This window comes from Pan troglodytes, chromosome 12 (assembly GCF_028858775.2).
Source record: "Pan troglodytes isolate AG18354 chromosome 12, NHGRI_mPanTro3-v2.0_pri, whole genome shotgun sequence".
NCBI lineage: Eukaryota > Metazoa > Chordata > Mammalia > Primates > Hominidae > Pan > Pan troglodytes.
In genome coordinates, this window is record NC_072410.2 from 57,972,401 (window position 1) to 57,997,750 (window position 25,350).

The 25,350-nt window shown below is 39.7% G+C and overlaps 1 protein-coding gene across 1 annotated transcript in view; it reads left to right on the forward strand.

Moving 5' to 3' along the window:
• Positions 1–2,080: 2,080 nt before the first annotated feature.
• The window catches only part of SERTAD2 (SERTA domain containing 2), a 119,209-nt gene continuing 95,939 nt past the window's right edge, over positions 2,081–25,350 (forward strand). Inside the window, exon 1 of the mRNA XM_009442562.5 lies at positions 2,081–2,869. The gene's annotated coding sequence lies outside the window, so the exon portion shown is untranslated. The remainder of the gene's footprint in view (positions 2,870–25,350) is intronic.

Sequence of the window (25,350 nt, forward strand, 5' to 3'; positions counted from 1 at the left end):
CTTTTTGTATTTTTAGTAGAGACGAGGGTTCACCATGTTGGCCAGGCTGATCTCGAACTCTTGATCTCAGGTAATCCGCCTGCCTCGGCCTCCCAAAGTGCTGGGATTACAGGCATGAGCCACTGGACCCAGCCAGCACATTCTTAAATGTAGTTCAATAACCCACTTTGGAAAAAAGTGAATTTTTCCCACACAAGGGATCTAATTTGTTTCACTTACCACAGGGTGACCTGGCTAAGGGAACACTGTCCACTTTTTGCAAATCATGTCTTGGGATGAGGACACTGGCCTTCCTGCACTGTGGAATTCCAAAGGAGTTTCAGCATACTGAGAGGCAACACATACACAAGCTGTGTGCTACAAGAAGTTTGTGGCACAGCTCATTTTTGTAAGTGGACTCAGGACTACTGAAAGAAATCATGGAGTAGGGCTAAAATCAGAAAGGGAAGAGAAAAGAAGTGTCAGGCTGTATGTCTTAACAGGCCCAGGGGAAGGATCTGTATCCTAAAATGACAATAATCAAGGAAGGTCCCAATATGACCAAAGTAAACCTTTGTGTTCACTTAGTATCTCTCTTCTGAATTCCAGAGCACTGTAGGTTTCAATTTCATATATATATTTGAAATATATACATATATATACATACACACACACGTATGTAAAGATTTCGCTCACTTCAAGACTCCAAAGCTAAATTATTCCTAGGTCTCTCCAGATGACTCCTTTGTGGAAAGGGGATGTCGGGTATTCTAAGTGAATTTGAGTAGAGATACAGTGTCTAATTTGCCTTTCCTTAGTTTCTTCACAGAAGCAATTGTCTTTAAGTCTCAAATTACGTGCAGAAATGCACCTGTGGGGAAGAAGGTGGGTTCTTGCCAGTGTATTTGCTTTAGTGAACATCTCCATTCAGGTTTATTGGTGGTTACAGTTACAGTACTTTCAAGTACAAGGGTGTGTAAAGGGTTAAGGTCTGTAAAATGATTGCTGGACAGTAGCCAAGAAACTGTGAAAAGCCATAACTCCTGGGAATCAGCAGGGAGGAGAAGATCTAGTAGTGGGTGCTGCGGAGCACCGACGTCAGGGTTCAAGGTGAGCCAGTGGGAGGAAGATCCGTGCGGGAGGGAGGGTTGGAGGAAGCTGAGGTATCGACATGCATTTACAGCTTCGCTCATACCAGGTTAAGAAGTGCCTTTTCCAGAAACTCAGTAAAGCAACAGGACGTATTCAGGAGCTGTTTCGACCTGCCCACACCCTACCCTGACTTTCCCAGAAAACAGGCAAGCAAGCAAGGGGCAAATGTCACGGCCAAGCCTCCCGCCTACGGCTTCCAGCCTCCTCAGATCCCAGCACACAGCCCCGCCGGACTTCCCCCGGAGCGGTCTCCAAGAGTGGGCACTGCGTGATCTGATTCACTCCAAATCTGGCTGTCCCCCGGGAGTGGGGTTTGGCCGCAGGGGCTCCCCGGCAGCGCCAGGCAGAGGCTGAGCAGCAGCAGCCGCCTGCACGCAGAGTTAGGAGCCAGCCTCCGCCGCCGCCTCCTCCTGCCGGATCAGAGTAGGCAGCACAGCCAGTCCCTATCGCTGTCACGCAGCCAGCAGCGGGCCGCCGCCCCCCCGCGCGGCCCCGGCCCTCACACTGTTATTTGCGTGACTGACCCGAGCCGCGCGGGAGGGGAGGGCTGGCCCGGAGAGGAGCTGGTGGAGAGGGGGAGGCCTGGCCCGCCCGCTCCTTCCCCTCTGGCCGGCGGCGGAAGCCATCTCCTCCCCATTGGCCACACGCTCGCGTCCATCACTCCCGCGAGGCGCTCGGATTGGCAGAAGGCGCACTTCTGGAGCGAGGAGGGCCGAGTGACTCCGCGGGTCTCCGGCGCCTCCTCCTTCCCTCCACCCTAACACTTGAACGTCCACCCACCTCTCCCCACCCCCCACTCCACTGCCCCCGCCCCGCTCGCGGCAGTGTCCTTAGAAGACTCATTGGGCCAGGGGTGCAGCCAGCCGCTTAACGAGCCGCGCCGCCATAGGTCGAGGCCCACGCCCGTCGGAACGATGGGCCTCACCATTGGGTAGCTCCGCTCCGCTCCGCCCCCTCAGCTCCTCACCCTCTCGTCGCCGCCTCTTAGCCCAGCTCTTTCTCGGCCCCCTTACCCCGCCCGTCCCCGCCGCATCACCCCTGTCCAGCTGGGCGGGGATTGCTGTACGACTCTGTAAAGTCTGTGAGTCACTGCACAACCCATCAATCCAATTAAATGTCTTGAGCGAGCCGAGCAGGCGGTGCTGCCGCCCGCCGCCGCTCGCCCCGCCGCGGCCGCCCCTGCTCCTGCTTGCAGCGCCCCTCTGATCCATGGCTGTCTGTCTGTACTTGTTACGGTGTAACATCCTCCTCCTCCTTCTCCTCCTCCTCCTCGGGAGCCGCTGCAACTTCCCCTCAGCCAGCCTCCTCCTCTGCCTGGGGACTGCAAAGGCATGGGATAGACCCAGAGCCGCTTCCCTCTGTCTCCCCTCCAGCCCTCGCTCAATTTTCCCCCCTTTAAATTAAAGTCTGTTCCTCGCTCCTCGTCGTTTTAGAGATTTATTGGTTGGTCTATTATTTCCCCTGATTTTATTTTCCCTCTCTGGGGCAGAGATCGTAGGGGCCGGTGGGTTTATTTTAGGGAGGGGGCGCTCCATCACCCCACCCCTCCGTTTCTCCTTCTCCCTTTTCGGCCGTGACTTGATTTCCCCGCTCCTCTGCGCTCCCACCCCTCGAACTCACCGTCCTGTACTCGAGTGACGCACAGAACACCCCCCGCCCACAGCCCAGACGCCCCCTCCCTCGCTGCCACCCCGACCCGTCTCGGAGCTGGACTGGGTGCCGACTTCTTCGCAGAAGGGTGAGTGCTGTGCTGGGTTGGGTGGGGAGGATCTGAAAAAATTTGGTGGCCGGTCCGCTGTTGGGGAGGGCAGGGATCAGGTTGTGGGCTGCAGGTTCCCGGTCCGGCGTGGATTTAAGGTGGCGACTCCCTCCTTTCCTCCCTCCCTCGCTCCCGCTTCCCCCGCCCCTCAGCTCCTTATTCACCAGCCTTGCTGTATGTCTAGGTATTGCCAGACTTCCACCATCGGGGCATTATAACGCTTATAAAACATTTGGTAATGGCATGCTTTCTATCTTTAGGATGCTTAGAGAGCAGTGATAGCCACCAATGTGATCTGATAGATTCTATCACCTGCAAAAAGTGTAAAAGGGACGATGGGTACGTTTTCTTCTAATTCAAAGTTAAACTTTTATTCAATAAAGGCAAGGCAGAAAGGTATTTATAATTTTAATGCGTGGCGATAGGGCAGCGATAAAGCAGAGAAAGACAGATTGTCTAGTGGCATTGCTTAGTGTTTTTATTTGAAAATAGTTTTATGGGTTCCCTATTGAAAAAATATCAAGTCCGTATCAAAGGTTATGAAGTCTTTGAACCTGTTGGAGGAAAGCAAGGTAAGATGGAAATCCAGCTTGACACTTCATCTTTAGCTCACCTCTGTTACAGGGAGGCATTACAACACAGAGTTTTAAATTTCTCAGTCACTGGACACAATGGAGCATGTTAAGGATATGAGAGAAATATGGATTATTTCTCTTTTGATATCCATCTTTTGTGTACTTCATTGCTTGTTCAGCAATGTCATACTACAGAATTTTGTAAAATTTTGATTTGGTTTCTTGGTTGTCCATAGCTCAGAAGTACAAATACCTGTCTATATATGCTTTATGAGGATGTTGCCATATGCATCTTTCATATTTTGTTTGAAATAAAAGTAAAAATTATGAGAAATAGTTGCTCAGAGTTGGCTTCTGAGGTTGCTTTTTAGAATTCAGCTGTTTTAAAATGGTATTACTCTTTTTGAGTCAAGTTCTGGGCTAGTTGTCCACAAGATTCAAATGAGGCCAAACCAAACATGTTTTGAAACATTGAAGTACAGGAAAGGCCTCTTAATAGTTCATTCTCTCCTTCTCTTTCAGAGTAACCAGAATAAGTTGTTACTAAATTTAATTTTAAAGAATAGACTGTTCCTGTACCGAAATCTGCCAAGTTGCTACAGAAATATTTCTTTTTAAAGAGCAGAAATGTGTTTATGATCAGCCCAAAGTAGTAAAGATGAAAAGTGACTTAAATGTAAATGCTGTCTTAAAGAAATGCTTGTCATAAGCCCCAAAACCTTCCAGAGTGTTTCAGGAAGACTTACACAAAACCTTTTTGAATTGTTTAGTAAATTTTATCATGTGACCTTTTTTATGAGTGTTAAGACTGAATTATTGAAAGACCTCATAGCACAAGGGAGCCATGCTGCCAGAGTTTGAATCTTACCACCATCCCTCACTGGCTGTGTGACCTTGGGGACGTTTCTAACCTGGCTTTTGTGGGTTTTGTCCTGTAGATGGAAAGAATGACTTCTCAAGGGGTTGTTGTAAGGTTGCATGAGAGTACATGTCACAGAGCACTCCAGGTTAGCTACCCCATCATCACCAGCAGTCTTAGAGAGGTGTCTAGTGTAGTGGTTAAGAGTAGGACCTCACGCTGGTTCATGCCTGTAATCCTAGCACTTTGGGAGGCTGAGGTGGGAGGATGGCTTGAGCTCAGGAATTTGAGACCAACCTGGTCAAGATGGTGAGATCCGGTCTCTACAAAATAATTTAAAAAAAAAAAAAAAAAAAAAAAGAGTGGGGCTTCCAGAACCAGATTCCGTAAGTTTAAACCCCAGCTTTTCCTCATTATCTTTGTGACCTTGGCCAAGTTAGCCTCAGTTTCCTCATCTGTAAAATGGAAATAATAGCACCTACTTCATAGGGTTATTGTGATCGCACAGAATGAGTTAATATATGCAAAGATCTTGAGTAGTCTTTGGTGCATCTTTGCAAGTTTAACTCTTATGTGCTTTGCATATCTTGAAATATGAATATGTTTTTTAGACAATTTTTTGTAAAGATAAAATTATTGTTATCAATAAAATAATCAAAATTTTTATCAATATGCCTAATGTTTTATGGGATTTATACTTTTAATCTAGAGTTTGTATGACTCTTTAAGAAATAGAGCTACTGGACCAGGCACAGTGGCTCATGCCTGTAATCCCAGCACTTAGGGAGGCTGAGGTGGACTTTGAGCCCAGGACTTTGAGACCAGCCTGGGCAACACAGCAAAACCCCGTCTCTACAAAAAATACAAAAATCAGCTGAATGTGGTGGCACATGATTGTAGTCCCAGCTACTGAGCCCTGGAGGTGGAGGCTGCAGTGAGCTGTGATTACGCCACTGCATGCACTCCAGCTTGGGCAACAGAGACCCTGTTTTTTTTTCTTTTTCTTTTTCTTTTTCTTTTTTTCTTTTCTTTTTTTTTTTTGGAGACAGAGTCTCTCTCTGTCGCCCGGGCTGGAGTGCAGTGGTGCAGACTTGGCTCATTGCAACCTCTGCCTCCCAGATTCAAGCAATTCTTCTGCCTCAGCCTCCCGAGTAGCTGGGATTACAGGTGTGCGGCACCACGCCCAGCTAATTTTTGTATTTTTAGTAGAGACACAGTTTCACCATGTTGGCCAGGCTGGTCTTGAACTCCTGACCTCAAGTGATCCACCCCTCTTGGCCTCCCAAAGTGCTGGGATTACAGGCATGAGCCACTGTGCTTGGTAAGACCCTGTTTCAAAAAAAAAAAAAAAGAAATTTAGCTATTGAATGAATTGAGTTGATCCCCTTTCATTTAAACTTGCATAATAGAATGTACATACCTCTATTAAAGTGTAATACATATCACACATTTGCTGTTATCTGTGGTTTTCCCTCCTGTTAAACAAAGCTCTTTGAGGGTAAGAATAGTATTTCATTTATAATTTAATCTCCAGTGCCCAGTACCTTGTATTTAAAGAAGCTTAATTAATGCATGTGAAATTAATTAAATAATGCTACTCTCATGTTTATAGTAGTTGAGTGACATTATAAGTGATACTTATACAAATATAAGTAATACTATTATTTGTATTATTGAATTGAATTTTCACTTTCTCAATTATTTTTGCAAATAGAGAATAAATGAGAGGAATTACAGTATAATTTACTCTTCATTATGGAACTATTTTTTATTTTCAAGGTTAAACAGAAAATAGTCTGAAAAGTATGCCTGTCATATCCTTCTTTGATACCTGACATGTCCAGTTTTTAATCATAAAATCTGACTCCCACACTTTCTGTCATTAAGTTGGATGTTGTTAATAATTAATATGAATTATGTGAATTAGATTTGGAATGTCCCAAAAATGATGATATGATGTTATTATCTGTTACAGATTAATAATAATAATGTATCAGCCTAATCCTGTGAAATTTAAAATGGCATCATTTCCTTAGGGACCACATCCTTATTCTCTTTCCATTCAAGAGTGAAACTTTCTCTTGAGCAGTCTTAATAAATAATTAGCTATTGAAATAGCTGCACTAAATAGTGTGGCAGGAATCATAAAGGAAGCATATGTAATTAGTAAATAAAACACACTTTAAACTTTACCATACGCTTAATATGGTTACTCAATTGGGGAATATATTTTTCAAAATAAGCAAAGTTCATGGGGCCTACCGCCTGCCTCGTTTATAGAATCATTCTATTTTACTTGTCAATAAAATCCAGTCTAATTACTGAGCCCTCTGAAGTTATAAAAAGCCAGAATTATCTTTCATTAGAGATCCTTGGTAATAAAATCTGAATACTAATCTACTCAGAATTGTTACAGTGTTCCATCACATTGTTAAAACTTTTCAAACACATATATGAAATATCTATTACAATGTGGGCAATTTTGTGTATATAAATCTTCGTTTAACCAAATCATCAGTTACCCAGTTCAGTTTAATATATTACATTTTCATTGGCTAAAACAATTAATTTAGAAAACTTGCCCTTTTTTGTTTTGATACATTTAAAGCAGCTAATCTACAGTGAAACTTTAAAAAATAATAATTTATAAGCACTTAGAACCTATGCTTAAGTGTTTGGTATGCAAGATCGAAAGTCTATTTTTCACTTGACACATTTTAGCATGCCATTTATTCTATAGGTCACACCTCTTTCTTTCTTTCAGCTTTTTTTTTTGCGAGGACATTTGGGTATTTATTAGTGTTTTACAGACATATACAATTTCCGCAGGTTTTTTTTTTAAACAATGTTTGTTGTGTACAATTATTTGGAAAGAAGAGCAAGGAAGGGTAGAAATAACCTTTGAGGCTTGCGATTTCTATCCTTGTCTTCTAACATTAGGAACATGGATAACTATCTATACACTTTGTCAGTAATCAAAAGGAGAAGAAAATAACGTATGCATTATCTTATGGCATAAACTCAGAATTAAGGTCCATGAAGTTCTATAATGAGTGATGCTACTGATTGGCATGTGACCTTGAGCATTACACTTAACCTTTACCACTCTCCATGAGTGAAGGCAGTTACCCTCTGCTCACTCACAGAGGAAGTTGTAGGGGTCAGTTGTAAGTGCTTTTTAAAAGCATTTGAGAAGGACACAATGCAAGCAAATACAAAGTAAACATTAGCATTTATAAATGAATATTTGTTCATCATTATTTAAAAATTGTGACCTTTCAGATTTTTTACCTAATGGGCATTTTTCCTTTTAATTTTATATGTGAAGAGACTTCTTACTAGTATGTTCACAAAAATATATATATGGTACCTTTTAAAGAAGCAATGAACTTTGGTTTAGCTGAACGGGGTTTTAAATGTTGTAACACTGAGATTTTGGTACATCCTGGGTTATAACAGATGTTGATATTTTTGAGAACAAACTTCAGGTATCTTGAGAGTTAATACATTTTATTAAGTTAAAGTTTATAAAACTTATATTTGCATTGCAGGAAAACATGTTCAGACTTAGATTCCATTAGCAGTGTATTTAAATAGAAAAATTAATCATATTATTTACTTTTAAATTTCAAAAGGATTACTTGGCTATAGGACCCATCTTGTTTTATTTTATATTTTTATTTTTTTGAGAAGAATGGAATCCCTGGAAAGGACCCTTCTTTATACTAACTTTTTTTTTTTTTTACCTTGAATGCAGTGAAATATGCATTATTTCAAAATATAGTGGCTTGGAGGATTTAATTTATTTCAGCTAATTTTGTATTTAGGAAAGCTAGGGAAGGCCCGTGTGGAAAGGCTGCATTTTAAGAAACTGTGTCCCTAGTGATGAGTTAGGAATTATTAAAATTTAAAAGTCAATGTATATAATTAGCATTATATACATTCCTTTGAATTCAGTTTTATGTCTCTGTGATTATTAGCAGAATTGTCACAACCTCATGATGTTACTCACTTTTTTAAGCGAAAATGAAATTCTAGTTTACTCAGAATAACAACTATTAAAACAAATAAGGCATGTAAAGAAATATTTCTTCTAACTGACTTTAAGAAGAGTGAATAGTGATCCTCAAATGTGAGGTTTCTAAGCAGAAAGTAACTTTAAAAAACATATTGTCCTTACTGTTCAGTAGCCAACCCACTGAAACTTAGAATGATCAGTTTTCTTTTTGAATTTAAAGTTCACATTGATGTTTATAATGTGTCGTGTGTTGGTATGTATAACTCTTTGGTATTGAATATTTACCTTTAACATATTAAATAAAATGGTCAAACTAGTCTACCTTTTATTTAAATTTCATCTGTTTTTCACACCCTTCTTTTTATTCTTATATTGTATTTCAGTTTTCTTAATATTTCCACGTTTGTCTTTTCTTTTTATGCAGCATCTTCATTTTACTCTGTCCTGTCTGCCTCCCAAGAATCATAGGAATTCTTTTTCCTTGATCATAGCAGGTTTTTTTTTTGTTAGCTCCCTTTGCATTTGCCTCTATATAAGGTATGGAGTACGAGTTTTTATTTATTTCAGTCTGCTTTATGAGACTGATGGAAAGACCTTCTCTATAGAACATTTGTTTTGCCTTGTTTCGGAAGATGAGCTCTCCAATCATCTTATCTACACAAACTTAAGGGACCACGTCGTAAACCTAAGACCAAGTTATAGCTTGTGTGAGGTGGTAACAAGGGAAAACTGTAACATATTTATTATTTACTGATTTTCTATTAATCTATTTTATGTGGAGGAGCCCACAGATTTTTTTCTTTTCACATTATCTTGAAATGTTTCATCCAAGCTTTTTTTTTTTTCATTCCGTGTCTGGTTCCCTGGTGAGCTTTGGAGTTGGTTTCTGCCATGATCATCGCCACCTGACCATGAGGAGGGTGGCTTGCCCGAGAACATCACATTAGCCGGGATGAGCAGCTCCTTTTGTTTTGTTTTGTTTTGCTGTTGGCTCCTTAAAGCCAGGCAGAACATCAGACCATGTCCACTGTGACATTTTCCAAGGTTCACCGTTGTGGAATGATTAATGGTCGTTGGTGAAGTAACCATCAGCTTCATTGTCTTCTATGGCTTCAACTCAAATGAAATGTATCCCTTTGAGTTAACTTTAGTTTTGATTTTAAGGGTTCTTTTTATCCAGAAAATCAGAGTATAAAAAATGTATTTTTAAACATGAAAGATTTACATAAAAATCCTGTAAGTAAGAGTTTTCGTACGGACCAAACTTCATTGATCTGGAGAAAATATTTAATAGTTTCTCAAAATATCTGACATATTTAGACATCAGTAGTAGAAAAGCTTTAAATTTGATTAAACAAAAATAAATCCTCCTTTTGATTTAAAAAGCAAAGTCTATTTTTACTTTTTAAACAATTTGAATGCAAAATTAGATAAACCGAGTTTTGGAGTTGATTAAATAAGATATTTCCCAGAAATGGTACTTTATAAAATCTATGCCTCATGGAAGAAGTTTGATCTTTTTTATACCTATACGTCCCATTTTGGGCTTCTGTTCATTTACTCATTCAGTTAATTCAACAGATATTTATTGGGCACTTACTATGGGTCAGCTACTCTTATTAAACACGTATGATATAGCGGGGAAGAAGAGGGATGAATACGCTTGCCTTTATGGAAATTCCAAACTATTTTGGGGGTATTTACAGCTTGTTATCTACTATTTGGAGTAGTTATAATGAAACATTGTACAATAATGACCTGAAAAAAATAAGGATTCTTTACATGGATTTTATGCCTGCTGACTTGGTATAAAAGGAATCCTAAATCTTAAAACAAAATTTCATTTAAATGGACGATTTTTATTTGAATTTGAGTTGAAATATTAAAAACAATAATGTCAATAGTTTCCAACAGAAATCATGAATCATCCTCATTTCTGAACCCTGGAAAACCTTACAGTGGACAGAGTCTGAAATTTCTCCTAGGTTTTCTTTATACTTTTAAGTTGTTTTATCCTATTGCTTTGTTTTCTTTGTAATAGAGCCTGAGAAAAAGGGTAACACTGAAAATTACACAATGGAAATGGAGTCGTCTCTGCTATATTGCACAATTGGCAAGAAAATCTTAAGTTTTCTTTGTCTAGTATACATTAAGAACTAATTTTTTGTTTCTATGATTGTACTATGTAATTTCCTAAAGAAACAAATAAATAAAACGCTTAGGGTTCATTTCCACCTCAAATATTAAAGTAGATATACCTAAGTATCTATGCAGTACAAGTAGCATTAATACAGTATAACATATAATGATTTTCATTAATTGTTTCATTTTTATTAATATTTAATACATGTCCCAAGTGCTTGAGGCTATCAGAGACTAATAATAAGACATGGCATCTGCCTATAATGGTATTCACAGTCCAGTTAGAGACAAAAGAGCTCCATATGAAAATTAAATCATTTATATTAGGCAATATGTAATTTAGCTTAATGGGAAGTCTAGGGTGGACCACTACAGTAAGCCTAGTCTTGCATCAAGTGAACTTACCTTCTAGAAGAAGTTTTAAGTGGCCTTCCTGGGAATCCATCTTTCCTTTTAAGTCTGGGCAAAAATGGTTAGCAGGCTTTCTTTTTGTCCTTGGACACCTAAGGGTAGAATAGTCTCTGCGCTAGCTGTTGCCGTGGCTCAGCAAGAGAGGGGAGGAAAAGGGAATGGAGCACACATTTTACCCATTTATTATTCACTAGCTATCACCTTGGGAAGCAAAAAGTGCGCCTGAGAATAGAATATATGGACACAGTATGGATATATTTTAGTTTCTTGAGAATAAAAATTATTCAAGACTGAGCACAGTAGCTCACACGTGTAATCCTAGTGCTTTGGGAGGCTGAGTTGAGAGGATTGCCTGAGGCCTGGAGTACGAGACCGGTCTGGCAACATAGCGAGACCCCTGTCTCTGCACAAAAAAGATTAGCTATAGGTGGTGGTGCACACCTGTGGTCCCAGCTAGCTTCTTGAGGGGCTGAGGCAGAAGGATGGCTTGAGCCCAAGAGGTCAAGGCTGCAGTGAGCTATGATTGAGCCACTGCACTCAAGCCTGGGTGACAGAGTGAGAAACTGTTTAAAAAAAATTATTTCATAGCTTTGAGAAGCCTGATACATCAATATGGGCCCCATGGACAAGGGAAGTTCCTAAAAAAATGGAAGAATCACTGGAAGGGGAATAAAACGTGGGTTGGAGGCTTTTGACAGTTACTGAAGACGCTTTCTTCCTCGGTTTTCCCTAGAGCAGCCCTGCCTACAAGATGGGTGTCCTCCAGACCTAATATAACAAATTTAGGAAGTTTGCATGTATTGCTATGATTTATAGATATAATCTCTCTAAATTGTTTTGCTTTGGAATTAGCTGAAGTTCCTGATGTGTGTGTGTGTGTTTAAATTCTCAAATGAAATGTTATGTGACTGTGGCTTTTGTTTTCATTTTCTTGGATATTTGAAAATAGTAAGAATCTCTGTTTTTATAGTACAGGTGTTTGTTCATTTGGAGCTAAATCTAAGATAGGATAATACAACGTATGCTTATCTCTTATATTTAAATTAGGGGGAAAAGGCTGGGCGTGGTGGCTCATGCCTGTAATCCCAGCACTTTGGGAGGCCAAGGCTTGCGGATCACCTGAGGTCAGGAGTTCGAGACCAGTCCGGCCAACATGGTGAAACCGCATCTCTACTAAAAATACAAAAACTAGCTGAGCGTGATGGTGCGTGCCTGTAATACCAGCTACTCGGGAGGCTGAGGCAGGGGAATTGCTTGAACCCGGGAGGCAGAGGTTGCAGTGAGCCAAGATCGTGCCACTAGACTCCAGCCTGGGAGACAGAGTGAAATGCCGTCTCAAAAAAATAAATAAATAAATAAATTAGGGGAAAAAAAACCCAAAGTCTCAATGTTTATCTGTTAATAACAGTATTCGGATACTTATGTGGATACTTCTTTTAAAAAAAAAAAAAAAGATTATCTGTATGAAAAGTTTCTTTTCCTGAAAATGATTTCTCCTAGAACCATCAATCTATATGATTCAAAAAGCCACCAAAGATGTTAATTTTTTTAATTATCTAGAAAGTTGTGATGGTTTTGAGGGTGTATACATATGTCACAGCTTATTAAATTGTACATTTTAAATATATGCACTTACTATATATCAATAAAACTTTTAAAAAAGCCAACCAGATTGTAAGGTATATTTTCAGGATAAAATACTTATTATCTTTGGGAGGCCGAGGCAGGCAGATCACCTGAGGTCAGGAGTTCAAGACCAGGCTGGCCAACATGGTGAATCCCCGTCTCTACTAAAAATACAAAAAATTAGCCAGATGTGGTGGCGGGCACCTGTAATCCCAGCTACTTGGGAGGCTGAGGCAGGACAATTGCTTGAACCCAGGAGGCGGAGGTTGCAGTGAGCCGAGACTGTGCCACTGTGCTCTAGCCTGGGCCACTGACTGAAACTCCGTCTCAGAAAAAAAAAAAAAAAAAATATATATATATATAATATTTTTATATTATATATTATATAATATACAATTATATATAATATATTTTATATATTATATAATATATATTATATATAATATATATTTTATATATTATATAATATATTATATATAATATATATTTTATATATTATATAATATACGATTATATATAATATATATTTTATATATTATATAATATACGATTATATATAATATATATTTTATATATTATATAATATACGATTATATATAATATATATTTTATATATTATATATACAATTGTATATTATATATATACACACACACATTTCTTATAATAGGTATTTTCCTTTTTTGGAAATGGAGTTTTGCTCTTGTTGCCCAGACTGGAGTACAATGGCGCGATCTTGGCTCACTGCAACCTCCGCCTCCTGGGTTCAAACGATTCTTCTGCCTCAGCCTCCCGAGTAGCTGGGTTTACAGACACCCACCACCACTCCCGGCTAATTTTTTGTATTTTTAGTAGAGACGGGGTTTCACCATGTTGGCCAGGCTGGTCTCGAACTCCTGGCCTCAGCCTCCCAAAGTGCTGGGATTACAGGCGTGAGCCACCATGCCCGGCCAAGAATTATATTTTTAAAGTTTGTTATTTATGTTTTATTTCTTTATTTCATCCACCCTTTATTCACCTATATCTCATACCCCAGAAACACATATTTCAAGTAAGAAAGACAAATAGAATTAAGGAGGGCTTTGTGCCCGTTGAAATTTAGATATAGGACCTTAGAGAGCTTTTTTACCATATGTAAGACTCACTGGAGTATCTTTAAGTAATTTGCCCAAATTTGAATTTGGAGAATTGGAGTTGTGTATTCTTCAAGGAATCCTTTTCTTATAGTTTAACAGATTGTGACTTATCTTTGGCAAGGAGTAAAGAGCATGATTTTAGCGAGTCTTTTTCCTCCTCTTTTCTTTCTTTCTTTTTTTTTTGGAAGAGGTTAAATGGCTTAATGCTTTTTAAATATTCCTTTGTCTCCCCTGCATGTTATACATTAAATTTTGGCATGTTGGGCCATAGACTCTATGAATAGATTTGTTTAGGGAAGAACCAGGTTTGTTCAATTATTCTTGCCTGTATGGTCTTCAGCACAGTACAGATACCTTAATATAAGTTTGTTAATTGGTGGTTTAATGTTAATCAAACATTCCTTATGTTGCCCAGTATATATATCAGGCAAATTTCTGTATGTATAATATCAGGAATTTTTTTTTTTTTTTGAGGTAAGGTCTTGCTCTGTTGCCCAGGCTGGAATGCAGTGGTGTGGTCACTGCCTACTGCAGACTCAACCTCCCAGGCTCAAGCAATCCTCCCACCTCAGCCTCTCCAGTAGCTGGGACTACAAGGTGTGCACCATCACTCTTGGATAATTTTTATTTTATTTTATTTTTTGAGACGAAATTTCATTCTTGTTGCCCAGGCTGGAGTGCAATGGCACAATCTCAGCTCACTGTAACCTCCACCTCCCAGGTTCAAGCGATTCTCCTGCCTCAGCCTCCTGAGTAGCTGGGATTACAGGCACCCACCACCACACCCGGCTAATGTTTTTGTATTTTTAGTAGAGATAGGGTTTCACCATGTTGGCCAGATGATCTCGAACTCCTGACCTTCAGGTGATCCACCTGCCTCGGCCTCCCAAAGTGCTGGGATTACAGGCGTGAACCACCACGCCTGACCAATTTTTAACTTTTTCTTGTAGAGATGGAGTCTCACCAGGTTGTTTAAGCTTTTCTTGAACTCCTGGCCTCAAGCAATCCTCTTGCCTCAGCCTCCTGGAGTGCTGGGATTACAGTTGTGAGCCACAGTGCTGGGCTGAAGCTTCTTTGTTGTTGGAATTAATGCCTATGTTAAATTTAGAACATTGGCAAATTTTCATGAATTAAAAAAATAGTCTATAAAAATGATCAGAATTGTGTTTCTGGGGTTGGGGCTATCAGGGCATTAATGAGTGATTTGAAAGCTCTAGCTCTTTTTACAACACTAGCAGGACACGTTGGAATCACCTATGTCTAGGCCACAACCCAGAGGTGAGGCCCTGGGTTATTGTAATGTGTAGCCACACTGTGCTCTATGATGCTGTCTCTCATACCGTATTCCCCCATACCCAAGCTTTCTATCATAAAACTTTTCAGACATGTAGAAAACCTAACAGAATAAGTCAACAAACACCCATATTCTCTCTACCCAGATTCAGTAGTTATTAACCTTTTGCTGTATTGGCTTTATGAGTCTGTCCCTCTTTCTCTGTATGAATACTTTTTTCCTGTACCATGTGAAAGTAAGTTTCAGACATCATGAGTCCTTACCATTAAATACTTCAGAATATATGTTCTGAGAATAAGGACATTTTCTACATAACCACAATGCCATTATCATCCCTAGGAAAATTGGTAATAACTTGGAATGCTTTTCAAAAATTCAGTTCATTAAAGACATATGAATTTATATCCTACTAAAAATTAAATGCATATAAAGTGAGAAGTTTCACAGAATATGGAATTTTGGAAATTTTCTGGTAAAGATATGCATTTCTTCTCTGTGTTTACAAGTGAGGCCACTACTTCAAACATTTTTATGAGGTAAACACATTTTCTATGTTTAGTGAGGTAAAATCTTTTCTAGCTCTCCCAACTCATGATCATAGCAATGAGAAGAAAGAAACATTTCTCAAAGTTCATGCCACAATGTGGTTTAGTGGAAGAAGTTCAGTCTTGAGTCAGAAGGAACAGTGTTGGTTTAGATAGTTGCTCTGCCCGTTCACTGGAGGTGACCTTGCAGAAGTGAAGTTCTTTTATCAGTTAAGATGCTTTTAGAAACTGCCCTCAAGCTCACTGGAATCATCAGGAAATGTATTCTTTCACAAAAAAAAATTCAGAGGCAGGGCAGGCTTCAGGGTTGGTCAGTTCTGGAGCTCAGGTTCTGAGTGTCCTTCTGCCTTGCCAGGCTCCTTGTTGGCTCTGACTTTGTTTCACCTCCTTCCTCCAGCTGGTTTATAGCCATATATCACCATATTCAGAAGTCAGAAACCTCTCCACAGGGATGGACCGTCAGTTTTCCTGTCTGATTGGGCATCTCTGCCCACTTCTGGATCAGTAACTGTCTTCAGAGAGCGTTCTGCCCTGGATGGCTTGGACTAACCTGTAACCCTACCCCTAAAGCCAGGATGGTGTTCACTTAGGGAGAGGAAGGGAGGAATGGATGTTGGGTATGTCTCTAAGACTTCATTTTCTTTGCTGTAAAATGGGAACAATGATATCTACCTCTATGCTTATTACTGACATAAAATAAGTAAAACAACAAACACAAAGCTGATATTTAATAAATGTTAATTCCTGTTCTTTCTTCTCTCCTTTCAATCTTATATAAAATCCTATCTTCCACTGATGCTGCCACCCTCCATACTGGTAAGCATTTGTTTTTTTTTTTTGTTTTTTTCTTTTTGTTTTTGTTTTTTTGAGATGGAGTCTCACTCGTCGCCCAGGCTGGAGTGCAGTGGCGCCATCTCGGCTCACTGCAAGCTCTGCCTCCCGGGTTCATGCCATTCTCCTGCCTCAGCCTCCCGAGTAGCTGGGACTACAGGCGCCCACCACCAAGCCCAGCTAATTTTTTGTATTTTTAGTAGAGACGGGGTTTCACCGTGTTAGCCAGGATGGTCTCAATCTCCTGACCTTGTGATCCGCCCGCTTCAGCCTCCCAAAGTGCTGGGATTACAGGCGTGAGCCACCGCGCCTGGCCGCTGGTAAGCATTTGTAAGTGACTCTCCCTTGGCTGGTCTCCTACCTGACCTCTCACCTCACTGTCTAGGGCATAGCATTTTATGTGAGCTTTGCAAATTGGTCAGACCTTCCATTAACCTATCTTGCCCATCTTATTTTTTTCTTATATATTTATTTTAAAATTTTTCTGTAATATATCCCTAGAAACATCTTACATAATTTCAACTTCACTTGATATTTTTCTAAAACCGAGGAAGGGAAATTGTTAACAATGTGTACAAGGCCAGGCATGGCAGCATGCACCTGTAGTCCCAGCTACTCTAGAGGCCAAGGCAGGAGGATCACTTGAACCCAGGAGTGTGACATCAACATGAGCAACATAGCAAGACCCCATATTTTAAAAATAACACTTAAAAAACAGTGTGTTGTACATATTTATCAAATGTGAAAAAAAAATCTCTTCAGCTTTGCTGTCCATAAACACAGAGTTGAAATAGATTTCCCCCTTTATGAAAAGAAAACCATGATGACCCATGAAAAGGTAAGCAAAATAAAATGCTGTTTGAAATATAGTAACTTGTTTGTCCAGGATAGACCAGGTCTTTGATATTTTAGGAAAATCTAGACTCACCACAGTAGTGTAGCTGCTCCAGTTTCAAAGAATTTCCTTTAGAAAAAAAATCGTGTCTAATTCCAGCCTGGCCAAGATGGTAAAACCTCGTCTTTACTAAAAATACAAAAATTAGCCAGGCATGGTGGCGGGTGCCTGTAATCTCAGCTACTCGGGAGGCTGAGGCAGAAGAATCACTTGAACCCGGGAGGTGGAGGTTGCGGTGAGCCGAGATCACGCCACTGCACACTTGCCTGGGTGATAGAGCGAGACTCTGTCTCAAAAAAAAAAAAAAAAAAAAACGTGTCTAATTTACCAATAAATCTCTTTTGGATTCTTTGGTCTTGAACCCTCTCATACCTACTGCAAGAGAGAGTCATCTTCCAAAGACATGTTTTCCAATACTCTATGCAGGAACAATGGAGGGTCTTTGTTCAGGCATGCCCTTTTCAAAATAGAGAGAGAAGGACTGTCATATTTTTCTCGCTATGGTATTTCTAAAGCACTTCTGAAACACCTGTGACTTCCTGCAAAATTGCCACAACCCAATTACATGGGATGTTCTTCCCTTTTGAATTTTCTTCCAAAATGACAGGATCACTCTTGAAGGAAAGTTATTGATGCCTGTTGACCCCTGTAAGTAGAACGTTTAACTCTGCCATCCTCCATGGCAAGAGAATGGAAGAAGGGTGAAAAGTCTGGTCTCTCTCTTGACTTGGAAGATGCTGAACCCTGACCTGTTCCTTTCTGTTACTTTTTTTCAGTGTCTTTAATTTTTAGATTTAGTGTTGAAGTAGCTATTGATCCGTTAGGCTCTGTGAATACTGAAAATACTCAGATTTTGGATGGTTCGATCCATAATTCAGAGCTTCTGCTGGCATGAATCTTTTCAGCCAGAGAGATGTTTTTTAAAGGAACTCTTTAAGTGTGTGTTGATGATTCTAACACATCTCAAATTAGGTTCTATAATTGTAATGCTGCACAATGAAAGCAAAACTCTGAGATAAATTATAATTTTATTAAAGAAGCCAGAGAATGGGACATTGTGGCTATAATTTTGTTTAAAAGTGCTGAGTTTTGAGAATATAAAAATTTGAAATTCATATTGCATTCCTTGAAGTGCTATTGGTTATTTTTAAGAAGGATGAAATATGATTATAACTTATGAAGCTTGGTTTCATTTGAGCACATTTTAAATGTTAGTGCCTTGCAGAAAAGTTTTGTGGACGAGATTCCCTTTGCTGTGTAACAAATGCTTTTACTGTTTAGCCAAGGTTTGTTACTAACGGCTCAGAGGCTGAAATGAAAAGTGAAATGTCTGTTGTTTCCCATCTAGTAGCTTGATTTTATTTTTATTTCCACTACCCAGTGCTAAAAAAAGAAAGCCAAGATCAAGATCCAAAAGCTCAAACAAACTAACATTTAATTTCCCAACTAGAGTTAAGACTGACCTTGCCGTGATGTGAAAGTCTTGTATGGGAAACGTTTATTCATGGCTGTGCAGTTGACCATACTCATTGCTGGATCAGGGTGTATTCTTGTCTTCAGACAATCAAGCAGGTAAAAACCAGTCGAGACTAAGCAGTTGGACTGACTCAATTTCTCTTTTTCGTCTCTGTTGAGAAATGTTTTAACTGTGTTTCTTGCCCCTACTTCTTGGTCTACCTGAGAGAATGGAACAAAAGTCTAATTCAGTGGATTGGAAAGCAACGAAGAGTCCAGAGTGTATTATCTGCCACTTATTACTGAAGGTTTATACTCCAATGATAGAGCAATCACTAGCGCTTTGTCTTTGTGTTTGCTTCTTTCTTGATTCTGTCATTCCTGTGTACTCTCTTGGAGCTTCTCATGGGCAAGATCTACAACTTCAAGTTGTGTGCGATGGATTTTAAGGGCAAACTGCCATAGTTCCAGGTCATTTATTGTTTTCATTTTTCTCGAGGAATTCTTATTCTGACTGAAAACTGCAGGATGACCAGTGAAAAATTGTTGACCAGCTAAGGAAAATGTATTTACAATAGTTTTTAAAAACTATTTGGAAAAGAGATTATATTTGGAGAAAATTTGTCTGTACTTTGGCTAAGTCCCTAGACATAAGCTTTATTGTGTACCAGGTCATGGATCCATCTTTTCTACCTTAGCATGAAATCCATGTGGTACAAAGACACTCATGTCTTCTCAGCACTGTTGTGTTCCACTGCCACTAATTTCACGTTATCACTAGTGTAGTGATTACTGAATGGTAAGTACACTAGATTGACATGGGTCATGAAGATTTGGTTTTATTTTTTGCAGTACTTATGCATCTTAAGAACAATATGATAAAAATGGAAACTTTTTCCATGTGGGCTAATTTAGGGTTATTAATAGAGTTATACAGGCATTTGACCACTCGTTTTTCTGTTTTGATCTTACATGATGATTGGACAGGTAGATGGACAAAGAAGCATTGCATAGAAGAGATCACTTTCATGATGGAGGAGAGGTGCTTGTTACCACTACCTTTTGTTTGTCTGTGCAATCTACAAATCAGTTCATATGGCCTCTGACAGCTGTTCTGGTGACCTAGGTTCTCGTATTTTGGAGAAACTGTGACTTTTATTATTGAATAATTATGTGAATGAGGAGTTTTTTTAGAATGGATTTCCCATTTCCTAAAATAGAGGCCTTTTCTTTAAGATTCTTTTGCTTCACTTTATGTTAGTTATTCATACACTTATTGACATTGTTGGTGTGAGAATTACTCTTTTACATTGTTCTTCAGTTCAAGTTGTTAACATTCCAGCTAGCAGTATCCCTACCTCTCACCTTAGGAATACAAAATGAGATGCAGTATGGAATACTTAAATCTTAACTTTTGAATGCTAGATGCAGGTATCAATGTAAACTTATTACACCATTATATGATGAGGGAAAAAAATAGGCATTTTTAATGACTAGGAAAAAGTTCTTGACAAAGAAAAGTTCTGTTTTGTTTAGTCAGTTACTGAAATGGAACTGAGTCTTTTTTTTTTTTTTTTTTTTTTTTTTGAGTTGGAGTTTCACTCTTGTTGCCCAGGCTGGAGTGCAATGGCCCTATCTCGGATCACTGCAACCTCCATCTCCCGGGTTCAAGCGATTCTCCTGCCACAGCCTCCCAAGTAGCTGGGATTACAGGCATGCACCACCACGCCTGGCTAATTTTGTATTTTTAGTAGGGATGGGGTTTCTCCATGTTGGTCAGGCTGGTCTCAAACTCCTGACCTCAGGTGATCCACCCGCTTTTTATTAGGTGTGTCTTTGAAGCTAAAGTGATTCAGTGCTTACAGTCACCTATGAGCGTTCATGTAGTGAGTTCTCGGAACCCTTTGTGCTCCTGGAGAGGCAGTTTATGTAGCAAATGTATAGTAAGCAAGTGTATTATGACTTTTCTAACTATCACACCATTGAGCACATGATGCTTTGATGTACTGGAGTGCAACAAGCAGTTTCGCCATGGGGTGTCAAGTGGGAACTCGGGCCCTTGGTCAACCCAGTTATAAATGTCTATTCTTCACATGTCCTCCTATTTTCTTTGTGTGCATTTATAATTGCTTTTAGTGATCCTGTCAATTTGACAAACAGAAAAGGTTAGAAAAGTAAAGTCCAAATAGCCAGTTTTAGAATTTTAAGTAAAAGTTGGATAGGGGCAAATATTAAGAATAAGGGTTCCTGTCAATTCAGTTTCTCTTACTATTCCTCTTACTGATTGCCTTGACTGACAAGTTGACTGCTTTACTTTATGTGAGGTTTTATTCTTTTAAAGATAGAGTTCATGAACTTTGTACTGGCTCCAAACGTGTGAAGCTCTGCTCTAATCATTGCTTTGTTCAGTCGATAAAATTCCTGCTCATTTAAAGCATTCCTAACTGAGACTATTAATGCTCCTGCCTGCCGCCTTTTTGCTATCATTGTTTCACATCATCATTGATTCGTGTATTCAGGTGTCTTTCACCACATAAAGGAATGAAGCTGATGACAGCCATTTTCAAGTATAATCTGAAACTACTTCCACATTTTTCTACAAAGGTGTTTGGCATCTGGATTAGCACTTATGTTGGGGAGGAACCCTGGGATAGATAGCTCTTTAGGTTTCTTGACGTGTTTAGGATATGTGGCCAATGTTACTTGCTGGCACCAACCCTGAAAAAGTTGAACTGGTGTCATACTTTTTATGCTCCTGTTACGTCTAACTATAAAATGAAGGAAGTGCTCATGGCACTTCCCCCTTATTTAGTGAGTTCTCCTCCGCAGCTCTCGGAGGAGTTGGCCAGGGTCCGGCTGGATGCGCAGTCCATGTTTCTGTTCTTTTCTAGTTCCTGTAATGTAATGTTGCATAAAACTTTTACTCGTCATCTTCTTTTTTTCTTATGTCCTCCTAAAAATTGAAAAGTAGTATTTTCTATTATCATCACCATTTCTCATACACTGAGAATAAGGCCCATCTTGGCTAAGTGTTTCTTCAGCTACACTTAAAACAGGACCAAAGAAACTAATTTCCAGGGACCAAGAATATTTCCCACATCTCTTCTTCAGTGGTCCAGTGTTAGGATTTACACGAGATTTATTGTCTGAGGTAAAGTTTCATTGCCAGTTATAAACACGATCCGCTCCCATATTATTCCTGATTTGACTGCTGTCCCAGAAGGTGATGGATAGTTGAAGAAAGATTATAATGAAAGCAGCCCCTATTTTCTTTTTTGCCCTCTAAATTTGATTTAACAGGCTGCTTTCTGCCAGGAAATTTCATGAATGGGCAAATGTTAATAAGCCAGATTTTCTTCCCGTTTATAGTAATAAACGTAACAAAATATCTCCCCAAAGTGGATTCAGTTAGACTATGTTAGTACTTGAGTGAGTACTTCCTGAACTTATAGGAGGAAGCAACTGCAACCACTCTGAAAATGAAGTGGTTCCTATAAAACTTGGTTACTGCAGTCTGAATATATTTCATGCTTTGAAATATTTTGTCCGTAGTTCTTTTGTTAGTGAATGTAGAGCTTGAGGAGAGTTCTGTAAAAACTAGAATCAACTGTTTTGCTTTCAAAATGCTTTTTAAAAATCAAACTGAGGATAAAGTTGCCGAATGACAGGTTTTCCCCGCTTTCAGAGTAACAAAAGTGAAAGTTGCATTTTGATCAATTTTGCTTAGTCTTCTTAGTGAAATCGTAAGATCCAAAGTACATGCTGTTGTGCACACACCAAGCAGTTAAGCAGTTTTGTTGTTTTAGTGCTGCTGAACGTGAACTGGTGCATGTCCACACATGCCACGCATAAAGAGTCCATTCTTGCTCACGTGCAGCCTGAGAAGCCTGGCCATAGAGGTCTTGGGCTCAGTGGAAATTGGCAGCCTCTCTTCTCCTGTAAACAACAGCCTGACGTCACCCCATGCAGTGGTGATAGCAGACCCACTTCAGAGATTCCCAATTGACAGAGCTGTGGAAGGGCTGGCTTTGATCATCTTCAGTCACGCTTGAGTGAATGCAATGCAGAGAAATTTGTTAATGTCAGAAATACTGGAGTAGCCCTTTAAAACTGTTTTTAAAATACTTATCTGTGAATTTTCACATGTAATCCCAACAACAAATCTGTGTGATCAGCAAGAGAATTGTGGCTATTCCTATGTTAGAAATGTGCCAATTCAAGTCCAGAGAATAAAAAAGTTAGTAAGTGGTGGTGGAGTGACTGAAATTCAGGCCTTCTAAACCCTGCCTTGTCTCTCTTTCCACTATATTAAATAATTTCTGTAGAATAGTAATTGTTAATTGTTCCATTCTGCTATTTCCTCTCCCATCTAAAATGTGTGGGGTGATGATTTATGAGTTTTCTTTTTTTCCCCAGTCAAGACATCTGTGCATTAACATCAGATACACTCTTTCTGCATTTGGGAACTCCTAGACAATAAGGTAACCCACTCCTCTGCTTCTGAGAGAGCCTTTGAAAAATCTAACATAAGCCTACACTCACAACTTAATTGGAAAGATTTATTAACAAGATGATCCTGTTGCTCATTTGGCTTCTGAAAGCTACATAAAATTGACAGGATAAATCGTCGTAATTCTTTTGTGTTGTTAACTGGAAGAGACAAAACCAACATGAAAGGACTGCTCTATTAGTTAGAATTTTATTGGGGGAGGAGGAGAAAATTGAATAGCCACTGGTGAAAATATAACTTATTTGTTATATAAAATAGTTGTCTTTTCTCATGTCCCCACTTCTGGTTTATTTTCAGGCAGTTACAAAAAGTAGAAAAAGAACTATTACCTTCCATGATTTATATAGTTGCATATATGATGTGGGAATACTTCAGGCTGTAGGTAGCTCTTGGTTTTCTGTTTGTGACTAAGTTAGTTTTTCAGGGTGACATTAAGAATAGGCAGGAAGAGTGCTTAGATATCGTGGATTATCCATAGTGAAGTATGTGGACCTTCTCTGCTGAATGCCCGGAACTTGGAGCAGCTCACCTGGGAGGTGTATGTTTAGGGAATACAAATTTATGTTGATTTTAGTTTACCCTAGACTGAAAATGTATTAACATCCTATATATTAAAGCGAATGTAGTTTTAAAAAATAAACGGCTTTTTAAAATGTACTTTGGCAGATAGCAAGCACTCAAAAAAACGAGTTTTAAATAAAGCTGTGATAATCAGAAGTTAATTATTTAGCAACCTCAGTAAGCTAGCATCTATACAATAGTTGACTAAAATATACCCAAGAGAAAAAGTACATTTGGGCTGGGCACGGTGGCTCACGCCTGTAATCCTAGCACTTTGGGAGGCCGAAGCGGGAGGATCACCTGAGGTCAGGAGTTTGACACCAGCCTGGCCAACATGGTGAAACCCCACTTCTACTAAAAATACAAAAATTAGCTGGGCCTGGTGGCGTGTGTCTGTAGTCCCAGCTACTCGGGAGGCTGAGGCAGGAGAATCACTTGAACCTGGGAGGCGGAGGTTGCAGTGAGCCAAGATTGCACCACTGCACTCCAGCCTAGGCGACTGAGCAAGACTTCGTCTCAATAAAAAAAAAAAAAAAAAAAAAAAATTTTGGGTGAAAGAAATGTATCTTACTGAATAAAGTAAAACAATCTAAAAGGGCTATTTATTTTGCATTTTATTGCATTAAATGGAAAAAATGTTTTGCCTTTAAATGATGATACTAAAATTACAGCAGGCTGAAGGAATAAAGTATATAGAACATTCTTAAAGCCTCCATTTATGAAGAAACAAAGAAAACAAGTCACTGCCTTCTTACCGTCTTTCTCTTTTTTCTGTGAGTGACAAAGAATAAGGAGCAACTAACAGCTGCCAGCCAAAGCCTCTCACTTCTGTTCTGCAGTTAAAGTCTCAAAGTCTGGGGCTGCTGTGAGCGTGGAGTGGTGCGTGCAGGGAGCGGCCCGTGCAATGCATTGTGCTGGCCTTGCTGGAGCTGCCCATGCAAGGAGCAGCCATGCCGTAAGCTACTCATGCAGGGAACAGCCATGCAGGAGCTCAAGCAGAGGGCAGCCCTTGCAGTGCTGTGGGCACCTTGTGGAATGCAGTGCAGAAAAAGCCAGTGCAGCATGCATGCCAGTCCGGGTCTTCCCCAACACTGCCCTTGGGGAAACCCACACCTATTCTTACAGGAATGGCAGCAGGGGGTCTGCCCAAACCAGCTTTAAGTTAAAAACAAAACAAAGCGAAACAATTCCTAAAGTGCCCCAGCTTATCATCTAACAGGCAGTGGAGTTTCTCAGCACTGCCTGAGGTTGTTTGTAATTGTAAACTAATAGTAGTAAGGGCAGAGGCCAGATGTTAGATAACCGAAGTCAGTGGTAGACCAGCTGGAGAGCCACGCTGGGCTTAGATTTTAACTCTTAAGTTGTCTTGCTGTCCAGTCCACACCTAGATATAATATGAGCAGAAAACAAAGAATTTCAATTTTAGTTCTTCGGGAAAACATGAGCTTTTTATTTTAATACTTCAGAGTTTGTTGAAAAAACCGTCTTGGCAGGTTGGTACAAGGAATAATACCATCTGTATTTGTATGGTGCCTTGCAGTTTGTAAGTGCTCTCATGAGCATTATCCTATTTAACACCCACAGCCACAACCACCTTGTGAGGT